We start from the raw sequence: 8,481 nt of genomic DNA, 5'->3' as shown, positions 1-8,481 counted from the left end.
TCTGATAGCCCCTAGGTGAGCCCTGTCCAAGTTGTCCCCAAAAAGGGAGGCATGACAGTGGTTCATAATGAAAAAAATGAACTGGTTCCTACAAGAACAGTCACAGGGTGGCGTATGTGTATTGACTATAGAAGGCTCAATACAGCCACCAGAAAGGATCATTTTCCTTTACCATTCATAGACCAAATGCTAGAAAGACTAGCTGGTCATGATTATTACTGCTTTTTGGATGGCTATTCAGGTTACAACCAAATTGCAGTAGATCCTCAGGACCAAGAGAAAACAGCATTTACTTGCCCTTCTGGCGTGTTTGCCTACAGAAGGATGCCTTTTGGTCTGTGTAATGCTCCTGCAACCTTTCAGAGATACATGCTATCCATCTTCTCTGATATGGTGGAGAAATTTCTTGAAGTCTTCATGGATGACTTCTCAGTATATGGAGACTCATTCAGCTCCTGTCTTAACCACCTATCACTTGTCCTGAAAAGGTGCCAAGAGACTAACCTGGTTTTAAACTGGGAGAAATGTCACTTTATGGTGACTGAAGGAATTGTCCTTGGGTACAAAATTTCAAGCAGGGGAATATAGATGGATAAGGCAAAGGTAGAGGTAATTGAAAAATTACCACCACCTGTCAATGTTAAGGCAATCAGAAGCTTTCTGGGGCATGCAGGATTTTATAGAAGGTTTATAAAGGATTTTTCAAAAATTGCAAAACCTTTGAGCAACCTGCTAGCTGCTGACACACCATTTGTGTTTGACGCACAGTGTCTGCAGGCATTTGAGACCCTGAAAGCAAAGCTGGTCACATCACCAGTCATCTCTGCACCAGACTGGACATTGCCATTTGAACTAATGTGTGATGCCAGTGACCATGCCATTGGTGCAATGTTGGGACAGAGGCATAATAAGCTTCTGCACGTCATTTATTATGCCAGCCGTGTTCTAAATGACGCACAGAAGAATTACACAACCACAGAAAAAGAGTTACTTGCAGTGGTCTATGCCATTGACAAGTTTAGATCCTATCTAGTGGGATCCAAAGTGATTGTGTACACTGACCATGCTGCTCTTAAATACCTACTCACAAAGCAGGATTCAAAACCCAGGCTTATAAGATGGGTGTTGCTTCTGCAAGAGTTTGATATAGAAATAAGAGACAGAAAAGGGACAGAGAATCAAGTAGCTGATCATCTGTCCCGAATAGAACCAGTAGCTGGGGCGTCCCTCCCTTCTACTGAGATCTCTGAGACTTTCCCAGATGAGCAACTCTTTGCCATTCAGGAAGCTCCATGGTTTGCAGATATTGCAAATTATAAAGCTGTGAGGTTCATACCCCAGGAGTACAGCAGAATGCAAAGAAAGAAATTAATTTCAGATGCCAAGTACTACCTATGAGATGAGCCATATCTCTTTAAGAGATGTGCAGACGGAATGATCCGCAGATGTGTACCCAGAGAAGAAGCACAAAGGATCCTATGGCACTGCCATGGATCACAGTATGGAGGACATTTTGGAAGTGAGCGAACAGCCACTAAAGTCCTCCAATGTGGCTTCTACTGGCCTACTCTCTATAAAGATGCCCGAGAGTTTGTGCGTAACTGTGACAGTTGCCAAAGAGCTGGTAACTTGCCTCACGGATATGCCATGCCTCAACAAGGGATATTAGAGATAGAATTGTTTGATGTATGGGGAATTGACTTCATGGGTCCATTCCCACCATCATACTCAAACACTTACATTCTGGTGGCAGTGGACTATGTATCTAAGTGGGTAGAAGCAATTGCTACACCCACTAATGATACCAAGACCGTGCTGAAATTCCTCCAGAAACACATCTTCAGCAGGTTTGGTGTTCCCAGAGTACTAATCAGTGACGGGGGCACTCATTTCTGCAATAAACAGCTATACTCTGCTATGGTAAGATATGGAATTAGCCACAAAGTGGCAACTCCGTATCATCCACAGACAAATGAGCAAGTTGAAGTCTCTAACAGAGAGCTAAAAAGAATCCTAGAACGGACTGTGATAGCCCGAAGAAAGGATTGGGCAAAGAGTTTGGATGATGCTCTATGGGCATACAGAACAGCATTCAAGACTCCTATAGGAACCTCTCCATACCAACTGGTGTATGGGAAGGCCTGTCATCTGCCCGTGGAACTGGAACATAAAGCCTACTGGGCAACCAGATTCCTAAACATGGATGCTCAGTTAGCTGGTGAAAAAAGATTGCTCCAGCTAAATGAGCTAGAGGAGTTCAGACTCAATGCCTTTGAAAATGCAAAAATTTATAAGGAAAAGGCAAAGAAGTGGCATGACAAGAAGTTGTCATCCAGAGTCTTAGGCTCAGATTGTTTCCAGGAAAACTCAAATCCCGGTGGATGGGTCCGTGATGAGCGGATAATTTATACGCTTTTTGGCATTGTTTTTAGTATGTTTTTAGTATGATCTAGTTAGTTTTTAGTATATTTTTATTAGTTTTTAGCTAAAATTCACTTTTTCTGGACTTTACTATGAGTTTGTGTGTTTTTCTGTGATTTCAGGTATTTTCTGGCTGAAATTGAGGGTCCTGAGCAAAAATCTGATTCAGAGACTGAAAAGGACTGCAGATGCTGTTGGATTCTGACCTCTCTGCACTCGAAGTGGATTTTCTGGAGCTACAGAAGCCCAATTGGCGCGCTCTCAACGGCGTTGGAAAGTAGACATCCTGGGCTTTCCAGCAATATATGATAGTTCATACTTTGCCCAAGATTTGATGGCCCAAACCGGCGTGGCAAATCAGCCTCAGAATTTCCAGCGTTTAACGCTGGAACTGGCATAAAACTTGGAGTTAAACGCCCAAACTGGCATAAAAGCTGGCGTTTAACTCCAGAAAAGGTCTCTACACGAAAATGCTTCATTGCTCAGCCCAAGCACACACTAAGTGGACCCAGAAGTGGATTTTTACGTCATTTACTCATTTCTGTATACCCTAGGTTACTAGCTTACTATTAATACGATCTTTTGACATTGTATCTGTACCTCATGACACTTTACACGTTTCTTTGTGTACCTTCCACGGCATGAGTCTCTAAAACTCATGGTTGGGGGTGAGGAGCTCTGCTGTGTCTTGATGGATTAATGCAATTACTACTGTTTTTCATTCAATTACGCTTGCTTCCATTCCAAGATATTACTTGTTCTTAAACCGGATGAATGTGATAATCCGTGACACTCATCATCATTCTCAATTATGAACGTGTGCCTGACAACCACCTCCGTTCTACCTTAGATTAAGTAGATATCTCTTGGATTCTTTAACCGGAATCTTCGTGGTATAAGCTAGAACTGATGGCAGCATTCAAGAGAATTCGGAAGGTCTAAACCTTGTCTGTGGTATTCTGAGTAGGATTCAATGATTGAATGACTGTGATGAGCTTCAAACTCCTGAAGGCGGGGCGTTAGTGACAGACACAAAAGAATCACTGGATTCTATTCCGGCCTGATTGAGAACCGACAGATGGATAGCCGTGCCGTGACAGGGTGCGTTGAACATTTCCACTGAGAGGATGGGAGGTAGCCACTGACAACGGTGAAACCCTTGCATACAGCTTGTCATGGAAGGAGCCTTGCGTGCTTGAAGAAGAAGACAGTAGGAAAGCAGAGATTCAGAAGATGGAGCATCTCCAAAACCTCAACCTATTCTCCATTACTGCAAAACAAGTACTTATTTCATGTTCTTTTACTTTTCACAATCAATCTTGATAATTTCTGATATCCTGACTAAGATTTACAAGATAACCATAGCTTGCTTCAAGCCGACAATCTCCGTGGGATCGACCCTTACTCACGTAAGGTATTACTTGGACGACCCAGTGCACTTGCTGGTTAGTTGTGCGGGATTGCAAAAGTGTGATTGCAATTTCGTGCACCAAGTTTTTGGCGCCGTTGCCGGGGATTGTTCGAGTTTGGACAACTGACGGCTTATCTTGTTGCTTAGATTAGGACTGTTTTGTTTTTGTTGGTTTAGAGTCTTTTAGTTGAGACTAGTTTCATATTTTAAGTTTGGTGTCAATTGCATGCTTTTGCTTTTCTTTTAGTTTTTTGATTTTGCATGTCCTTAGTCTCTTTTTGATCTTTAAAAATTCTAAGTTTGGTGTCCTCTTTGTGTTTTTCCCTTAAAAATTTTCGAAAATTAGTGTTTGATTTTCTAAAAATTTTAAGTTTGGTGTCATTTCGTTGTTTTCCTCTTTCCTCTTTTCAAAAATCAAATCTTTTTCATAAAATTTTTCAATCATATCTTCTTAATTGCTGATTTCAAAATCTTTTTAATTAACTAATTGATTCAGTTTTCAATTTGCTTTGATCTTATTTTCTTTTTAATTTTCAAATTTTTATTTTAATTTTTTTGTTTTATTTTATTTTTTTCGGTTAATTAAAAAAAAATAAAATAATAATAATAATAATATACTTTGCTTGTGAATCCATATCATTTTCCTTTATCCATCATGGACCTAAGTGGGATTAATCAGTCTAGAAGGACTCTGGGGTCATATGCTAACCCCATTACAGCTGCATATGGGAGTAGCATTTGTACACCTCCCATCAAAGCAAGCAGCTTTGAGCTAAATCCTCAACTCATTATCATAGTGCAGCAAAATTGCCAGTATTCCGGTATTCCACAGGAAGAGCCTACTGAGTTTCTGGCACAATTCTTACAAATTGCTGACACAGTACATGATAAAGAGGTAGATCAGGATGTCTACAGACTATTACTGTTTCCATTTGTAGTAAAAGATCAAGCTAAAAGGTGGTTGAATAACCAACCTACAGCAAGCATAAAGACATGGAAACAGTTATCAGACAAATTCCTGAATCACTTTTACCCTCCAAAGAGGATGACACAGCTAAGGCTGGACATCCAGGGCTTTAAACAAGAGGATAATGAATCCCTTTATAATGCCTGGGAGAGGTATAGAGGTATGCTAAGAAAATGCCCCTCTGAAATATTTTCAGAGTGGGTACAGTTAGACATCTTTTACTATGGGCTCACAGAAAAAGCTCAGATGTCTTTAGACCACTCAGCTGGTGGATCTATCCACATGAGGAAGACAATTGAAGAAGCTCAAGAGCTTATAGACATTGTTGCTAGAAATCAATATTTGTACTCTAGCAATGAGTTCTCTCCAAAAGAGGAAGTCATGACAGTAGTCACTGATCCTAATCCTCAAGAACAGATGATTGAGCTTAATCAACAATTGCTCTTGATGACAGAACATTAGCAGATTTAAAGAGATGCTCCATGAAACTAAAGTTGCTAACAAGAACATAGAACTGCAGTTGAATCAAGCAAAACAGCAAATATCTAAACAGATAACAGAGGAATGTCAAGCAGTTCAACTGAGGAGTGGAAGACACTGAATAACACTGCTCAAAAGAGCAAAAGGCCAAATAAGGAACAATTGACAGAGGATAAACAACCCACTGTTCAAAATCCCTCTGAGGATAGTAAGAGCCCAGAGAGGAATATTTTGGCGTTCAAACGCCAGAGAGTGAAGGAAAGTTGGCGTTAAACGCCCATTCCTTGCCCAGTTCTGGTGTTCAAACGCCAGAAAAGGGGGAAAAGTTGGCGTTAAACGCCCATTTTCCACCCAATCCTGGCGTTCAGACGCCAAGGGAGATCAGACACCTGAGAGTGCTGACAGTAATCCTCTAACAAGGCTTCTTCAACCACTTCTGTAAGGAATAAACCTGCAGCATCTAAGTTGAAGACTATAAAGCCAAGATGCCTTATCCTCAAAACTCTGCCAAGCGGAACAGGATAAGCAATTTGCCCGCTTTGCAGACTATCTAAGGACTCTTGAAATAAAGATTCCGTTTGCAGAGGCACTTGAGCAAATACCTTCTTATGCTAAGTTCATGAAAGAAATCTTAAGTCATAAGAAGGATTGGAGAGAAACTGAAAAAGTGTTTCTCACTGAAGAATGCAGTGCAGTCATATTAAAGAGCTTACCAGAAAAGCTTCAAGATCCAGGAAGCTTTATGATACCATGCACATTAGAGGGTGCTTGCACCAAGACAGCCCTATGTGATCTTGGAGCAAGCATCAATCTAATACCTGCATCCACTATCAGAAAGCTTGGGTTGACTGGAGAAGTCAAACCAACCCGGATATGCCTCCAACTTGCTGATGGCTCCATTAAATATCCATCAGGCATAATAGAGGATATGATTGTCAAGGTTGGGCCATTCGCCTTTCCAACTTACTTTGTGGTGCTGGAAATGGAGGAGCACAAGAGTGCAACTCTCATTCTAGGAAGACCTTTCCTAGCAACTGGACGAACTCTCATTGATGTACAAAAAGGGGAAGTAACCTTGAGAGTCAATGAGGATGAGTTCAAGTTAAATGCTGTAAAAGCATGCAGCATCCAGACACACCAAATGACTGCATGGGCGCTGACATTATTGACTCTCTGGTAGAAGAGATCAATATGACTGAAAGCCTAGAATCAGAGCTTGAGGACATCTTCAAGGATGCTCAACCTGATCAAGAAGAATCAGTGGAAACAAAGGAATTTTCGAAAATTCCTAGGAGGAGGATAAGCCTCCCAACCTGAACTCAAACCACTACCACCATCCCTGAAGTATGCATTTCTGGAAGGGGTGACACTTTTCCAGTGATTATAAGCTCTGCTTTAAATCCACAGGAAGAGGAAGCACTGATTCAAGTGCTAAGGACACACAAGACAGCTCTTGGGTGGTCCATAAGTGATCTTAAGGCATTAGCCCAGCTAGATGCATGCACAAATCCTGTTGGAGGATAATGCCAAACCAGTGGTTCAACCACAAAGGAGGCTAAATCCAGCCATGAAGGAGGTGGTGCAGAAAGAGGTACTAAATTACTAGAGGCTGGGATTATTTATCCTATTTCTGATAGCCCCTGGGTGAGCCCTGTCCAAGTTGTCCCCAAAAAGGAGGCATGACAGTGGTTCATAATGAAAAAAATGAACTGGTTCCTACAAGACAGTCACAGGGTGGCCATGTGTATTGACTACAGAAGGCTCAATACAGCCACCAGAAAGGATCATTTTCCTTTACCATTCATAGACCAAATGCTAGAAAGACTAGCTGGTCATGATTATTACTGCTTTTTAGATGGCTATTCAGGCTACAACCAAATTGCAGTAGATCCTCAGGATCAGGAGAAAACAACATTTACTTGTCCTTCTGGCGTGTTTGCCTACAGGAGGATGCCTTTTGGTCTGTGCAATGCACCTGCAACCTTTCAGAGGTGCATGTCTCTATCTTCTCAGATATGGTGAGAAATTTCTGGAAGTCTTCATGGATGACTTCTCAGTATATGGAGACTCATTCAGCTCCTGTCTTAATCACCTAGCACTTGTCCTGAAAAGGTGCCAAGAGACTAACTGGTTTTAAACTGGGAGAAATGTCACTTTATGGTGACTGAAGGAATTGTCCTTGGGCATAAAATTTCAAGCAGGGGAATAAGGTGGATAAGGCAAAGGTAGAGGTAATTGAAAAATTACCACCACCTGCCAATGTTAAGGCAATCAGAAGCTTTCTGGGGCATGCAGGATTCTACAGAAGGTTTATAAAGGATTTTTCAAAATTGCAAAACTTTGAGTAACCTGCTAGCTGCTGACACACCATTTGTGTTTGACACACAGTGTCTGCAGGCATTTGAGACCCTGAAAGCTAAGCTGGTCACAGCACCAGTATCTCTGCACCAGATTGGCATTGCCATTTGAATAATGTGTGATGCCAGTGACCATGCCATTGGTGCAGTGTTGGGACAGAGGCATAACAAGCTTCTGCACGTCATTTATTATGCCAGCCGTGTTCTAAATGACGCACAGAAGAATTACACAACCACAGAAAAAGAGTTACTTGCAGTGGTCTATGCCATTGACAAGTTTAGATCCTATCTAGTGGGATCCAAAGTGTTGTGTACATTGACCATGCTGCTCTTAAATACTTACTCACAAAGCAGGATTCAAAACCCAGACTTATAGATGGGTGTTGCTTCTGCAAGAGTTTGATATAGAAATAAGAGACAGAAAAGGGACAGAGAACCAAGTAGCTGATCATCTGTCCCGAATAGAACCAGTAGCTGGGGCGTCCCTCCTTCTACTGAGATCTCTAAACTTTCCAGATGAGCAACTCTTTGCCATTCAGAAGCTCCATGGTTTGCAGATATTGCAAATATAAAGCTGTGAGGTTCATACCCAGGAGTACAGCAGGTGCAAAGAAAGAAATTAATTTCAGATGCCAAGTACTACCTCTGGGATGAACCATATCTCTTTAAGAGATGTGCGACGGAATGATCCGCAGATGTGTACCCAGAGAAGAAGCACAAAGTATCCTATGGCATTGCCATGGATCACATATGGAGGACATTTTGGAAGTGAGCGAACAGCCACTAAAGTCCTCCAATGTGGCTTCTACTGGCCTACTCTCTATAAGATTCCCGAGAGTTTGTGC

Source organism: Arachis hypogaea, chromosome 3 (assembly GCF_003086295.3).
Source record: "Arachis hypogaea cultivar Tifrunner chromosome 3, arahy.Tifrunner.gnm2.J5K5, whole genome shotgun sequence".
In the NCBI taxonomy this organism is placed as follows: domain Eukaryota; kingdom Viridiplantae; phylum Streptophyta; class Magnoliopsida; order Fabales; family Fabaceae; genus Arachis; species Arachis hypogaea.
The sequence above is the reverse complement of the archived record's forward strand: the minus strand, read 5'-3'. Positions refer to the sequence as shown.